The sequence below is a fragment of the Calonectris borealis genome, chromosome 2 (genome assembly GCF_964195595.1).
Source record: "Calonectris borealis chromosome 2, bCalBor7.hap1.2, whole genome shotgun sequence".
In the NCBI taxonomy this organism is placed as follows: Eukaryota; Metazoa; Chordata; class Aves; order Procellariiformes; family Procellariidae; genus Calonectris; species Calonectris borealis.
Genome location: NC_134313.1, coordinates 153,481,661 through 153,498,736, shown reverse-complemented (window position 1 = coordinate 153,498,736; position 17,076 = coordinate 153,481,661). Strand labels below are relative to the sequence as shown.

At 38.7% G+C, this 17,076-nt stretch overlaps 1 long non-coding RNA gene across 1 annotated transcript; it reads right to left on the bottom strand.

The window, feature by feature from the left end:
* Positions 1 to 2,686: 2,686 nt before the first annotated feature.
* On the bottom strand, positions 2,687 to 17,019 carry LOC142079575 (uncharacterized). Its single transcript, XR_012672717.1, has 3 exons — positions 16,810 to 17,019; positions 9,806 to 9,881; positions 2,687 to 5,400 (listed from the first exon to the last, which is right to left on the bottom strand). It is a non-coding gene; the product is annotated as an uncharacterized LOC142079575 (long non-coding RNA).
* Positions 17,020 to 17,076: the final 57 nt, after the last annotated feature.

The following is a 17,076-nucleotide window of genomic DNA, read 5'->3' as shown; positions in this document are numbered from 1 at the left end:
TAAGGTGTCGTTTACTCCCTCTTAACCATGAGAAGAAGCAGTCTCCACCCCTGTGCCCTTCACTTACAAGCATTTAGCAGGGAGCAGCTAAGTTACCCCTTGTGCCAGGTAACGCACTCCCAATGTGCAGTTCGGAACTCCATCGTGGCAGACTCTGCACGTGGTTTCCCTTCACAGTGTCACGGTCTGAACGTAGCTCTTGACTTTGCGGTCTCCAGAAGTCATCTTCTGAAAAATGGTATTAAAACCGCCTACTCTTAGAGTCTGTTCGAGTCCAACAAGTCCCGAGGCGTGCATGGTGGAAGTGTCTGTGTATCACTGACAAGGTGGGTGCATTCTTAATCTTGAGCCTCCTCCACGGGCACCTACCTTGTGCCAGAGGGATGGCGGTGGCTGGTGTTAACTCTGCTACTACTCGCAAAATGTGATGCATTTATACACTTGGTGTTTGTTACTGTCCTTGCAACCGCATTTAAGTACCTCCAGTGAGACACTCAATCTCAGATTTCCTGCAGGAACTCCTGGGTCGCTCCCAGCTACAGTAACTTGTCTGTCACAAAATCTAAGTGGAAAACACAAGAGGCCAGACTCTCTCTTAATCTGAGAGAGCATTGCAGGGAGGCAGTGCTACTGCTCCGCTCCCTGCACAGCTCCACTTACAGCAGTGGTTACTTGGCTTGGGCTCACTAGTGTCATGTAAAATCCTTATGGATCCTCATGGTTCCAGTGTTCAGGATTGATGATCCTTCCTTCTCTTTTAGCATCTTGTGAATAACTTAGAATTTTTTCATGTTAATGCAACTCCCTCTCTTCCTGGTAAATTGCCTCATTCTGTGCTATTGGAAAGCGCTTAGTCTGGATTGCTTTACTATTAGTACCTAACGGCTGCTCCTGCTTTCTGTATTATGTGTACGGGACAAGTATGAAATATCAGCAGATAGCTGACACCATTTCAACCCCTAAATGAGTGATAGTAGGAACTCTTCCTATAGCTAGCCTCAAATGACTTTCATCTTAAAAACACGGGATTGTTCATGCAGTTAAACAGTGCGGCACAGATGAGATGGCAGTGGATAAAAATGCGGCGCTAGTGAAGTCAGTAGAAAAGTTTCATTTTTATTTTAACAATATCAGAGTTTTACCTCTTGTCTTTCTGTGCCTGGGAAATTAGAATGCCTTCGCTCTGAAGACCTTGTAATCTAATGCCAGGTCTTGCTGACTTTTACTGCTGTCGAGCTTTAGTGCCTCGTTTCATGTGTGGTCCCTTTGACTTCAATAACACTCCTCACAATGGGGTTGGCAGCTCTTACCCTGGAACCAAGCTGATGACTTCTCTGGGCTCAGGGTCTGGCTTTGAGATAAGATGCAAACAGCAAAGATGATAAATATTTTGGTGAGTAATCAAACAATGTAAGAGCTGTCTGGTTATTATCTTTGGATTAATACCTGAGATTAGAACCTGGGAGTGACTTTCAATGCAAATGGATCTAAGTCTTGTCAAGCACATGACAGCACATGAAAAATAAGTGTTGCTGATAAATCTATTGACTCTTTGTCTAAATTATTTAATGCAAATTGTAGGATTGTGTTAGACTGGCATGCCCTTTGCTGCTTAGCTGTTCATCCAAGGTTTCATTTCTTTTACACCTACAATGTGTTCCCAATAAATCTTCTCACACACTTTTAAGTAATTTCCCGAGTGCTCTCAAAATGGAGGCAGCAATTCATCTCTGTCACTTTAGGCAATTATTACTAAAATCTCTAAAACAGTGCTTCAGAATAATTAACCTTAATTAACCTTAAGCCTTAAAAGATTTTCTAGTGTTGATCAACACGCCTGTAAGCTGCCAGTCATACATTTGTAAACTCGGAGCTGTCAAGCAGTTAGTAAACCCATATGAAGGGTGCTCTGTCTGCTTTACTGATTTCGGCTCAAGCAAAGGCACAGCACTATATATTTCAACTTGTAAACTGCGTATCTTGTTTTTTCGTTATTATATTTCTGTGTAATACTTTCCAAACTCTATTTTATTGTATTCCACAGTTAAAAAGCCACCTGGATATTCCTTTTCTAGTCTTTTTTTTGAAACTATCTCTAAGCCTTTTTGCATGTTTTTGTAATGTGTAAGACAGACTCAGACGACAGAGGTTTCAGAAGACTTGTGCAGCTGGTAGCTTTCTGATGATTTCATTTCACAATTCTTTTGGAATAAATGTGGATACTAACGAGAACAATGAGTAAAATGTCAGTTGTACTAAATATAAGTGATCTGTTTTAGAAAAATATTAACACTTTTGTCAGTTCAATTACACCTGTGCATCATGCTACTATAGCAGAGTAAAAAAATAGAGTCTAACAGATGTAAGTACCCAAATGGGGTGAACCAAGGAAATATCGTAAATCCTTTATACTAGAGCATTTTGTGAATGTTTTAAAGACTAGCAGATGAGAATATGTCCAGGTGTTCTTTGAACCCTGTGAGGTGATTAAAGTGAACAGTAAAAAGCTGAAGTGACAGTTCTGAAATACATGAAGATACATGCATGTGGTTGGGATTTACACAAAAGGAACAGCTAGTTCATGGAATGGCAAGACTGCTATGCATGGGAAACAGGGGAGATGAATATTTACAACTTTCTCCAAGTGGGAAAACTGGTTGTGGGGAATCTCTGTAACTATCTTCTTACACAGGAAGTAAAATTTTATTTATTTATCTGAAGTAAAACATTCACTGCTTTGCTGAAAGAAAAATCAGAGATATGGTGAGTGGAAAGGGTATAGCCAGTTATGAGCAGCATCCAGGGTCTTCATGAAACAGTGAAATACTGAGTGCTAGAAGAGGCTAATCAGTTTTATGCATTTTTAAATTAATACGAAATGCTACTCTCCCACTTTTGCTGTACAGCCTGGGTTTTAGAATGTCAAGAAAGTATTTGACATTTACAAGAGACTGCAGGCACTAATACAAATCATTTTTATCCATTTATCCATTTTAACCACCACGCTGAGTGAATTGTTGGCTCTGTGCAATTAGTCTCTGTGCTTCTTGACAATATAACCACAGATTATCATGAATTCTATTAATAATGCAAGGTGGAAGCTCTGTTCTCCAAGTCTGTTATTTTACTTCTAGAAAAACATCTAATTTCTTACAAACCTGATATAAATAGGCCAGCTGACAAGTATCCCAAAAGAACAGAATATGCTCGGAATAGCGAGATTTGAACTGACGTATTTTTGGCCAAAAAAACTTATACAGGCTGTATTTGTCTGAAAGTTTAAAAATAGGAGCCTTTGTCATATATGGCAGGAGAGGCCAGGTTGAGTCATGATTGATGTCACTTGAAAGAACACTTTAAGCTTAGAAAATGACATCAGAATCATCAGAATTTAGTGAGATTTAGAGCGGCCCCTGAAGCCAGGGTGCTGGAGATTCTGGAAGATGCTTTGTGGATGATACACAGCGTGCTGCCAGACATCATCTGAGTGGAAGCCAGGAGCAACGGTACTTTCAGATTATGTTTATAAATGATGGGTATCATTTGTTTTAATAACAATCATTTTTAGCTAAAGCATATTTCGAACCGTTCTCAGTTTTTTAGATTTGGTGCAACCCCCCGTTTCAGGCTGGAAGAGCAGTCTGTCACTGCCTGACCTCTCCCCTCGCTCACTTACATGACAAGTTTCCAAGAGCAGCCAGGAGTGCTTTCCTTATTACCACGAGTCTGCAAATACAGCAGGGTCTCTTTCCATTTACTCTTCTCCAGTTTTAGTGCTCAATTCCTGCTGACTTTACTACTAGGCGTTTATAAGTCAGACTGTAACAGTACATATGTATGTTAGAAGTATTTCTTCTAGCTCCCAGGCTAAAACTAAACTTTGTCTGTCTGTCTGCTACTGCTAGTGTTAAAATGGAAGTAACAAAACAGAAAAGGTGCTTGGATTTCGCTTTATTAAAGATAACCCATAAATCATGCAGAGCTGGCTGTGGTCTAGGTCATGGAGAGGCTATGCAGAGCTTTTGCTGTGCAAAGTGGCGAACCTCTTTAGAATAGTTTCTTACATTTCTCCTTTATTTCCCACATGTAGCAATTCTTTGCTCTTTAAAGTAAGCTTAGTGTGAAAATTAATTATTTACTGTATGTGCACAATGCTACTTTTGATTCAGTTAGATCTGTTTTGCTTTTGAATAGCTTTTAAGTGTAAAGAGAAAGTAAACTGCAAATCACATTTCTAAGAAGTAGATTTGTACTTATTGCAGTTACCAGAAGCATCTTTTGTTCCTAAAAATGATAGATATTAGTGAAAAAGGGAGTTGTACAGTTGTTCGGCTACATGCCTTTGACAATACTTTGTGCATAATCAGTTTTCATACTAAAATGAGTTCACTCCAGGAAAAGAAAAAGTTCATCATGCACACAACTCCGCGAATAAGCATGCTTGTTAGCTAATAGCTGCTGTTATCTGCCATTTAGATTTGCACATTGTGCTCGTTCCTGTTCTGTTCTAAGAGCCAAGTGGTGGATGAATTATTCTTGGTATTCCTGATTTTTACTTCAAGCCAATAAACACCTGTGTGCGACTGGCCTGCCGGAGCAGTTCCATGAAACATCTGGGCATGCTCCAGCCCTGGGGCTACTGGCGTTCAAAACGGTCTTCCCTGATCCTGCCGCTCATTGCGGCTGCAATCTGGGGCCTGATTAAGCGCAGGAATCGGATCAGGAATCCTGTCACTCCCGTGCACCCAACTCTTTTGGTGGTAGAAGAGGCAGACAAAGGGACAAGGACTCTGGTGGATTATGTGAGTGGTGAGGGAGAGGGAACTGTGTGTGATTCCTTTGAGAGCAGAGAGAGTTTTCCGTAGGTCTTCTGTGTTATGTAGCGCATAGAAAAGACCTGCGCCGGAGGATGAATCATTGCGTAGTAAAAGCGAGTGTGCTCTGCGGAATCTGTACTTTCTTTGTTGCAGCCGTTGGAAGTACATAGTGAATGAAGCAGACAACTGTAGAGAAGAGAACATGTTTTCATGATTAAGGCGTGAGTGCAGCCCTGGGGAACTGAATCGTATCCCTGCCTTTGCCACAGATTTCCTGTGTGATACTAGTCACTTCGCACATGTGGTTATTAATTGTGTTTTTCTTGGTGCTTGGTACGCTGGAGTGTAATTTGTAGAAGTGCTGAGCACTTGCAACTGCAAGCCGTAGGCAGCGGGAGCTGCGCTGTGACTGTAAGCACTGCTGTGCAATGAATACTGAGAAATCAGGCACCACGCATCTCAATGAGGCAGTCAGGAAAAGCAGAGACAGGGATTACAAAGATTAATCTTCATGAGTTCAATTTATATGGCTGGAGAACAGCTTGAAGGGGCTTGTCCTTCTTAAACTTGTCCTTCCTTGTACCTAAAATAAGAACAGGACATTTCAAGCTGAATACAAATGCAATATTTGTGAAACATTGCTGAGTTTAAGACACTTCTGCTAATCCGAGAATTAGTAAAGTTACTGTTTAGACTTGTCAGTCCTTCATCTATCTTGCTTTCTTTATCTTTTTAAATGGAGATATTATTGTATCACTGAGCAGTCACTGAAGAATCCACTAATAAAGCAATATTGTGAGTACATGTATGTTTTTACTGACTATATGCAAAGTAATCGCTAGAGATTCAACAGCCTCTGTGTATTTTCCCATAGTCTTAACATTGTACAGCAAAAAGATAACACTTTAAAAATACTACACTGTTCTGTTGGTAACAGTTGAAAAAGACACATAATACACTTTATGGGAAGATACTTCTTGAAGAGTTACTCTCCTGCTTAATCTCAAAATAAAACATGATGGTTTATGTAATGCGGTGTATCTTATAAATCACAAATTATAGGAAAAAATGTACAGCATATAAATACACAAGCTGTCCTTATATCAAGATGGACAAAGCAAAAACCAAGTAGCTTTCATATGAGAAATGGAACAATGAGAACAGGAAAGCACATAACTTCGCAGATTTCTGTAGTATAAATAGCTTTTACAGCTTAAATACACTTTGTCACTCCTTGATGCTGTAATCCAATGCCAAGGAGAATTATGATTTTTTTTAAAAGTGCTATTTATTTACCATATTTTAGTAGAAAAGTCTTCTATTCCCCCATTAGTTAATCACAGCTTTATAAGACATTACATTTGGAAGTGTCTGTTTTATGTTACTAGAAGAGGTATGCTCAGTTCCACCAGAGGTGTTAGTTACATAGATGACTAGAAAATTACAGAATTTTTTTTACTTTAGTAATCACAAACACATACTAAAATGGAAAACCAATTATTTTCTAAATTTTGTTTATTTGAGATGTAGCCTATATTTTTGTTGGAACACAGAGCCATACACTCAGGATGCACACAAGGCACCGAAAGTGGAATTCAGGCAATCCAAATCCACAAAAGCGATTCAGAAAACCTCTGCTTTACTGACTGTAAAACCTGAATTCACTTGGCTCCGTTGTTTTGGTCCTGTCAGTCTGCTAAGTGCCAGAGCTTTGGTTTCTGTGAGTACACCGGGCTCTGAACTTCTAGCTACAGCGTCTTTTAACCCCATTAAAAGACAAGTCTGGCCCCGGTTCCCTGCGGGGTTCACTTCAGCCCGGGTGCCCTGAGCACACCTGCCACTGACTGACACCACGGGCTGCTTCCAGGAAGGATCTCCCTCGTGTCCTGGGCTCACGGCTACTTGGCGATTGCCCGGCAGCTTGTGGGGTTGTCTAGTAAAGTGGTGAGTTACGGAGGAGTCGGGTTCCTGCGTGCTCCAGAGTCACTGCCTTACTGTTTTAAGCTTCAGCTGTTTTACAGAAGGGAATCCCACTGGCCTGGGAGAGTGCCTCAGAGCCCGGCACCCGCACGGGCACCCCCAGGCTCCCGAGAGGAGTGGAGGGGTTTGGAAACACCCCTGCGCTCATCAGTCCTGTTTGGCAGGAGCACAGCTCGAGCTCTACGTGCATATGTGTATGAGTATGTGTGCTCACGTAATCAGAAAGCAGTAAAATATTTTGAGATCCATTTGAATATGGTCTCAAGTGCAGCATATATAATTATCACCAAAAGCGGAGATGAAAAAAATCACCAGATCATCCTTTACTGTTATCAGTATGGCAGACAACACCGAGTATGTTTAATTACTGTATTCCACTTCTATATAGAATAAAATTAAGCTGAATTTAATTGTAAAGTCTCAATGCAGTGAGGTTGCAAACAATTTTCCCCGTTGAAGATTCTACTCAATCCTTCACCATGTGGAGTATTTAATTCCAGTTTTGCTTACTTTAAACTGAATGGAATTTTTGTACCAAATTAGGACAGCTAAGTCCTTCCACGCAGAAAACTACTGAGCTCACTGGATATTTTGCAGTCGTGGTGCCAAACCATACAGCAATCATGCTGAGGATATGGATGGAAGAAAGGTTGCTCTGTACAGTAATTCCATATAGGAATCACTATTGATTACAGAGAGGATACTTTATGGGTAGTGGTAAATTATGAGGTTTCTCTTGTAAGTGAGAACATTGATTTACATGAGTAATGCAAAGGCTCACACGTAAGCTGAACTCAAACTTTAACTGTCAGCCGTAACACATCTATTTATACCACAGATCTGTGCTTAGCCACTTATATTTAATTATAATCAGTTGTGATGCCTCCATTTTCTGTGTTTTCTCAGAGAATCACATTTCTGAGGTCAAATGCAATAACAATTATACTGTAGTTACTTGAAGACATGCTTAGTTGTACATTCTGCATGTATCTGAGGACAGAGTTTCTAGAGAAGAAAGGACGGGCACGATTTGCCAGTCCTTCCTTACATGAATAAAATTTCACACACATCAATTTTAGTCAGGGCATGTCTGTGCTGCACAACACAGTGCTGCCAAAGCAGCTCAAAAGGAGCCAGCTTGGGTAACTGGAAGCAGTTTAACCACATTGCTTAACGCTGCATGCTGTCTAATTTACCCTGTTTTTTAGCAGAGTAAATTAGCTTTGGCAAAGCGTTGCACAAATAGGCTAGCCTGCTTCCAGTCCATGAGCCAGTTTTGGCACCAATTTCTACATCATACTTATCGTGCAGTATAGCACATCTAGTAGGAAATGCAAAGACTGCCTGCATAAAAATTTGCAGATTCGGATCCTCAAATTTTATTCTGCACTTATTCATTTTAATGGCACAAAACTTTTATTAATTCTTAAATGTCACTGCTTCAAAATTTAGTGGTGCTACTGAACCAAAATATCAAAAGAATAAAATACCATTATAAATTAATCACTAAAGCATATCATTTGGGGCTTCCCATGCTTAAATATGCTTATATTTACTTGACAGCAGCAGCAAACTGCTAATTGGTGGTAGATTTCTTCAGAATCTTAAGCCTAATTGCTTCTGATCCCTGGCATACAAAGCCCATCCTTATTTCCAGTGTGAAAGGCTTTACCAAAATCAGAATAAATCACAAACCTTTTACATTGAAATCTCAGCAGAAAAATGTCATTAATATAACTAAACTATGTTTTAGAATGTCATGGGGACTAGATTTTTTGAAAGAGTCTGGTAAAATCACGTTTAACTGTCTGCTGTCTTGACAGTAATGTTGATGGACTGAGTTTTTCCTCCCACGAAATCGATGACAGAAATCTATTGATGACAATGAGAGCAGATACTAAAGTCTTGCCATGTATGATTTTCTAGTAGGGAGAGAATCCCCTTCCATCTCTGAGAAATTATTTCAAACTACCCAGTAAGACAGTCTTTTGGCATCATAATCAGAAACCATTTCAATACAAAAGCAAATAGATGCTAACTTGATATTCCAGGAAAAATTGCATTCAGTGTTATTCTTCCCAAATCTAAACAGAGCACATATACATGCATTTTGAAAAAGTGGCCTGCTTCATCCCCCAAATTTTACATTCAGAGTTAAAGGCTTGCTGGAAATCAACAGCTTTTGTAATAAACCGAAATATTCATTTGTGCATAAATTGGCTGCAAAAAGAATAAAGGGGCTTTTAAAATAGATAGTTTTAATCTCCAACTCTGCTTGAGCTGAAAAATAAATGAAGATGTAACAGCTAGATGCAACTCTTTCTACAAGAAAATAACTAACTACCAAAATGTGGGAGAGCTTCAGATCCTCCAGAACAACCTTAATGATTCTAAATTTCAACTAAAATGCTTGATTTTATACAGTTATTACCAGAAGAAGAAATGGAAAAAATCAGAGGAAAAATGTACCCATATGGAGGACTCTAATATCCATGGCACAGATCTTGAGAATAATACCAGAAAATTGGCTGAATTAACTGTATCAGAATGTACACTATGCAAGAAGACATGTATATGTAACACGCAGTGCTGCTTCTCTCAATAAATTTTGATAAAAAGACAACTTTCCTCCCAATTTGAAGTTCTACTGTAAATGGATTTGGAATGGAGCTATAATCCCTATTCTCATCCACGCAGGACTTATTTTTCATCCAAGTTGAGTGAAGATGTCGGTATCATCAAATATATTCTATGGACTTGAAGGAGAGTTGCTCTTTTATTTTGTTTTGTTTAATAGCTCACACAGTACAATCACTATGAAACAGAAATTTAGATAAGTAAATTATTTTTCTACCAGGCACTGGATTAATGCTCAACCTTGCAACATCCAACTGTTGCTCTATATTAATTTTACAGCCAGTTGCTGCTCAAACCCCGTAGCGATTTGGCTTTATTCTGATCTCCACTCCTCTCACAATTTCACATTTTCCAATATAATATTACCGTACCACCATAAATGATAGAAGCAGTCTCTTCAAAACCAGTGATTGCTCCAAGGTGCTTGAATTTCTGTCTTAAAATGACCTACAAAGAAGAGAAAACGCCCTGATGTCAATCTTGGCTTTCTTTCTGATTATATAACGGGGGAAAAACGATTTGGATTTTTTTTTAATGTTACTTTTCATAAAAACTATGCAGAGAATTACCCAGAATTACTATTGGTGATTGCCTAAGTAATGAAATGGGGCTAGCACAGTAATAACTGGAAGCTGAATACCTGAAAAGAAAAGGATTTAAAATCCTCTTTAACTATGTAGTGTCTTTTGCATGTTTGTATTAGCACCTAATGTGAGAATCCGGTCTTCATGGAACAGCCAAACTCTCTTTCCTGATTAATATCACCAAGTTACAGTCCAAAATAGTTTCCACCAATACCTCTCATTTTTCCTCTAGGAAAAGAAATCCATAAATGGAGACTACTTATGACATTCTATTTCTAATTTTAAAACAATCTCCCTTTCACACTCCCACCCCAAAACAAACAGCCCAATCCTTTCTCCCTTTTTCCCCTTGAAAAAGGAGGCAATTTTTAGAAACCACTAGGAAAGCAAAAGGTATTTGGGCATGTCAGTAGCATTCACTTGCAAAGAGTTTATGTTTGAAAGCTAAAAACACTGTCTTCAATCACAGTACAAGACATACCGGTCTGCAGTATTACTTTTAATATCAAGTTATTTGAAACGTCTAGCACCACAGGCTAAACAGAAAACTAATAAGTGTAGCTGGTAATTTTTCTTCCTACATTTTAAAATACTTCTCCATTTTTTGTTTTACTAGCCAGAAAGTCAAAATCTCTTCTAAATTGCAAAGGTGAAAAGTGGTTCTGGATACCCCTGACCTAGAGTAAGGTGCTCTATCGTGCAGGGTTACCACTTTGTCCATTCCACTTGGCACACACTATTTTGGATAAATATTCTGTTGTTTTTCTTTTGTTTTGTTTTAATTGAATCTCTACTACTTTGGAGAAAAATATCACTGTTGAAGTTCCATTGATTTTTATAATATAAATTAGAATGCCTGATTTACACTGAAGCCTTAAAAGGCTTCTGTATCTTTTTGATGGTTGTACAGAAACTGTATTAACTTTGTAGTTATAATCCACTCATAAACCTAATACAACTAACCAATAAGCAAGTTTTAAAAGACATTATATAGCTTCTATGAATACTGAATTGCTATACTATTAAGGTCGGAATAATTAACTAGTTCTAGAAAAAGCATTTATGTAAACATCAAAATGGAAAAATATAAGTAAAATATAAATGTTTTATCCAGGGAAGAATCAATCAGAAACGTAAAGAGAATCAGCCATTAATCCTTTCTGTGCATAAGGGGTTGTACCGGCACATGAACAAACTAAGGTGACTAATGGATTCAATACTTTGGTGACTCCTCCTGTAAAAGTCAGCATTTTAAAACAATTCAAAATTTATTCATATACTTAAATAACTTTACTCCAGAATATCTTTCTCTGAAACTTTCTCTTTCAGTGTTATTATGTACACATATTTTAATAGCAGAAATTTCAAGACAAAATATTACATGAAGAGGGAATTGAGGTTGACGATGCAGGAAGATAATGTAGGAATTAAAAAGAAAAATCCTTGAATGTAATTATCCCCCGTTAAAGTATTACAAACCCAGGGAAAACTGCCTAAGTTTCACTGAAAAGATACCCCACCATGTTAAGGCCCCTGATAACCTGACCTACATCTTGTTCTGAAGCTACAAAGAAAACATATGAATGAATTTACATAATCTTTAAAAAACACAGCCTTCTAACCCGGTACTCCAAATATTATTATGACATAGTCATCTGGTTATTACACCATACTGATTATTTCTTCCAAATTATACTCAGAAATATTCAAAAGACCTGGGCAGTAGTAAACAGAAATGAACAAAAGGGAATAAACAACTGTCTACAAATAGAGGGAAGCACAGTCTAGTAACACAGTTCATATTCTGAAATATTATATTCTTTACTGATAAAAACTTATTAAATCACATTCAATCTTGGACTGTAAACCATGATTCCCATCTGGAAGCCATTTCTAAAAAAGAACAGCAGAATCTCTGTTATTGTCATTGTTCGGAAAATAACTATCCAGAAATTGTTAATCTATAACTTATTAACCAAAATATTGTCCTGCTTTATTTTCTTTGAAGATTTTTGAAGTAACTGTCTCTTTGCCAGACACCCACGCACAACATTGCATACCTCTTTGTCCCTTGCATTGAGTCCCATTTGAAAAATGGTCTTTTCTATTTTTTAATTTTTAGGGCCAAGACAGTGTATTGCGCAATGTCCAATCTTTAAAAAACCCCTCACTTCAGATCATTTGGCATTTTTTAAGCACGTAATTACTCAGAAAACAAGAGGTAAGTAGGAGATCACAACACAGAAATCAGAGACTCAGTGAAAAATGAGTAGTCATTTGCTTTGTACGGATTAGGTTTTGAACATTGTTTTCCATAAAATTGTGCTTAAAGAAAAGACATCAACAGATTCATCATGTCCTCTCCCTCTTTTTACATTCTCATGTAGGTCGCCTCTTGAGCCGAAACCCTGCCTTTCCACAAAATACTAGTCCCTAATAAAAAAAAAAAAAAAAACAAACAAAAAAAAACCAACAAAAAACTAACAATGGGTTAGAAGAATTTAAGATGCGTAAAAATGTTTGTTAAAAACTCTAAGCACCTAAATATTGCATTTGTACTGATACAAAATGAATTAAATGCAGCACAACTAGATTTTTTATTTCTCTAGCTAAGCCCTTTTCACCAAAACAGTAGGACTTTTGATTGTTTTGTGAATAACAAAAATATGTAAATTTTGCAACAAAGGCAAGCTAATGAACAATAAAAGGAAATAAACAAATATTATTTTGTTTTCTCCTGATTTTCAACTTGTCTCACAAACTGCCTAGGAAGCTGACCAGGTAAACTGCTATTTAACAGAAGGAATAGCTGGTATTGTTTACCTTGAATGGCTTTTTTATTTTATGTAAGCCTCTACAACTGTTTTTTACAACTTGTATTACTGTTCTACTTTAACAGTAATAATCTACACCCTATTCTGCAATAATGTGAGGAAAAATATACAAGAAAAATTGCTTACACATTCTGTCTGCAACTTTGAGATTGTAAAAAAAAATTTCCAGTTGCCCTTCTCTCCATGTTAACAAATTCTTCATATTCCCCATTTCTTTGTGCCAGTAACAAATTATCTCATCTTTGACTACGCTGAGGCAAACATTTCACCTACTGTTTTATAAAATGTCTTTTACATTAAAAATGTAAAAATAACTTACAGTAAAAAGTCACTAAAAGTACATAAATGGACTACTACTAATTTATAGAATTAGCCAAACACGGAGCAAATGCCATCTCTGGGTGGACACAGTTCCTGAGTAAGCTGCTTTTGAGAATACATTATGACTTCATTGCCTGGAATTTTTTGCACGCTGATTTTGAGTCACCACGAGAATACTTTCATAAGTCTTTAAGTGATTACTTAACACTTCAGCTTTTAGACAAAATTTTCCAAGATATCCAGTTATACTCTTGTGCTAGGAGGTATTAACAGCATTGATCAATGAACCTGGTAAAAGCTAAAGCTGGTATTAAATTTCCTTCAGTCTGGCTAAGTGAGGGAGTTGCTAAGTGCTTATTTTTTAGTGATAGCTGATGTAAGAAGGCATGACTTCTTGTCATCCAGCAAGACAAGCCTGAACGTGACCAAGGGAATCGCCCAGAGCTTAACTACCAATGCGATAACTGCAGCAATGACTTGCTACAACCAATATGTGTCTGAAAACATGCAAAAGACTGTAGAGCACAGAGACTATGAGCAGACAGCAGGAACAGAAATAGTTCATATCACATGAGGGAATGAGTGAAGAGTTTTGGTACTGAAGAATGCAGTTCCCAGAACCCAGCGAGGTGCAGGGCAGGCATGGCAGAGCACCTGCATGTGAACAGGCACCACCTGGAAGTCCCTGCACCCACAAACTCTGCCTGAGGCTCTCTAACCTTCTCATCTGACTTGAAGGTCAAAAAAAGAGTTCATGAGCAGCAAAAGTAATGAGATCTGATTTCTTATGGAATTATGTGCTTTGTCCCTTAATCATCTGCTGTCCACCTTCTCCATGAAACACCCACTGGTCAAGGCTGAGGTTACTCATGTTCTAATTAGCCAGAATGGTATGAACAAAACACTTGGCTGGCTGGTTGCTGCAGAACGTGATCTGCAGTTCATATGCCTGCCTTTGCCTCAGCAAGGGCATTAATTTTGCTTTTGCCTCCATTCAACTACCTCAGGTTTTACAAAACTCGTAGGAGCTTAATTATTTCCAAGACCACAACCCTCTGTGAAATACGGTCCAAATTTGCTATCGGGTTCAAAAATTACTTTGGAAAGAGGAAGAGGATGGGGACCAAAAGATAGAGACTGCATGCTATAAATATTTTTTTGTCTTTAGAAATGAAATTTGATTTTGTAAGAGCAAACTGCAATACTATATGCTTAAATCCTGCAAAAAACTACAAACTCATCAGCTGAAAATAAAAGTAATGGATTAAAAATTGGTTGTATTATTCAACTGCAAGGTGACAACAATCCTTAATATGATCTGAAGAACAAAAACTATCCTAGAATGTAGTAGCTGAGGAACTTCCAAAAGAGATGAAGGCTATTAATGCCATTGTAAAGGGTCCTGGTGAAATGTCCTTAGAAATAGTGTCAAATCCATTTAAGAAAAACAAGCTCAGACTGGAACACAGGCAAATAAGGGATACTAAGATGGTAAAAGAAATCAAGAACTTGCAGGCTGAGACTAGAGGAACTGAACTTGTTTAGCCTAGCAAAGTGAAGTCTAAGAGAAAATATTCTAACTCAGAAACTGGCTGTAAAATCTAAGGAGGAAAAGTAGCCGCTGAAAATAAGGTAAAGGACAAGTGTTGGTACAAGAACAAATAGACACAAACTAGTCATACAAATTGAGGTTAGAAATTAAATCAGATGGTCTTCAGAAGAGTTAGAGCAGTCTTCCTATGAGTACAGCTGAGCTACAAACTCAGTATTTGCGTGCCACAAAGAAGAAAGGGGAAAAGCACCTCTGACCTCTAGACCATCCATAGCCCTTTAGCTTCTAATATCAGATCCCAGCAGCATTCCTCACTGCTGCCTTGCAGGATGTGTTCTGCTTTTTCATTTTTTGACTTATCTGTCCCCACAGGAAGTTCCACTAAGCCTAACTAAGGTAACTAAGCCTAAGCTAGTTAGCGAAGCTCCTTTTGTGACCAGTGGAGATGTGTACTCTTTGAGGGCAAATCATCCCATTTATCTTAGCCACTGAAATATCTTCTTTCTTTCTTGCTGTTCAGTGGAACAGAGTGATCTCATTTAGGAATTCTATTTCTTACTCCACCGACTTCTTGCTTAAAATACTCAGCTCTGTGTGAAAACTCACTGTTTTCACTCCCCACCACCCATGGTAGATCATACTTTTACTCCCTTCCACATTTTGCTGTTTGCACCTTCTGCCCATCAAATTCAACTTTTTAATGGTCATTATTTCAATAAGAAGAAGTGATTTAATCCTTTCTGGAAATGCCTTCATATTCCATAAAGAAAAGAAATTGCATTAAGTCTTTACCCAGCCTTTTTACTAAAAATGCTCTTTCATTTTCACCTAATCAAATGATTCATTTTCTATCTTCTCAAAGTTATGCAGTGAAACAAGAAAAGCCAATGCTATTCTTAAGTCATTATTGTGCAGACTGCACGTACTTATCTGTAGTTACTGCTTGAAAGTTTCAGTAAGTAAAATGTATGTGGACAATCATCTCCATGAAAAAATGTATTAATCCCACAGTTATTCTTTGAGATACATCCCACACACATTCCGTGACCTTCCTCATTATTAGAGGTTTCTTATCCAGCTGAGCTCTGCGTTGGTAAAATAACTCTTGGCTCTGTTAACTCTATGTTGTTGGGACAGCTGGTTACTTCTGTGGGACCGTCCTTCCAAGGATTATTTTCCTAAGCCTTCGGAAGGACATATATACTGGAAAGTTGAACATAGCATCCTAACCTCAGCTAGAGTGTAACAGGTAACCATTCCTTCCTAGGTCAAATCTAAGCCCATTTTTATCATCTGATAGGTATTTTGGCGGACCCAGATAATGAAACTGGAGGGGATTTACGGGTGGGAAGGGAAGTCAGGGAAAACAGTTCTTATCTGCCCAGTGGTACAAAAGAGGAGGCAGGTGGGTGGGAGTGGAGTAGCAGCTTTATAACTTAAAAATTTATCCAGAGTGGTAGCTCATTCACATTATGGCTCAAAAATAAGACTGGGGAAATAATACTGATTGCCGTTCTGGTTTGGGGTGCTTTATTTGCATGTTTATAGTGTTGTGTTGCCCTCAATATATGAAAGGACTTTATTCATTGGCACTGTCTGTACATATTTCCTTTAATTCTTTCAAGAAACACTAATTTCACATTACATTTTGTTTAACAAAAAGCATTTCAAGCATAATCTGTCACGCTGCCCCAAGAACTAAAAGTGGTCAATGTTAACCTTATTAATTAAAGCTGTTTTCTTGTAATGACTGAAAGCTAGTGAAAGGTTTAAGCTATACTGGCTAAAATTCAAGCTAATTCAGGTATTTAGTGGTCTTCATTTAAACTCTGGTGTAAAGTAACTCTAATCACTACATTATTGAATTCCACGCGAAAAACATATAGCCTGTTTTATTACTTTAAATGTACCCTCCTCTTACCTTCTAATGAGAAACGCCCTACCCCAGCTCCACGGGCCCCACCACCCGCCACCCTGCTCTCGAGCCTCCTGAGGAGCACAACTGCCACAGCCCGACCCCTCTGCTGGCGCCCAGCCCCCTTTCCCAAGTCAGAAATCTGTGTTTTCCGCTGCGCAAACCCTACCCCAGCACCTCCGGATTTTGAGGGACACTGTGGATAAGGGGGTGCCGCCGCAGCAGCAACCACCCACCCCACTCATCCATCTGCTCTCCGGGGTTCAACGCCTTCGGCCCTCCCCTCAGGGTATCACCCTCCGGGGCACACCTCCATGGCCTGCACCCGCAGCCGCCGCACCAGGCTGCACGTCCAAGGAGGCGGCAGCCCGGGGTGAGCGGCCCTTCCCCGCCGCCGGGCGCCCCTTGTGTTTACCCGCTTCTCCCGGCAACGGCT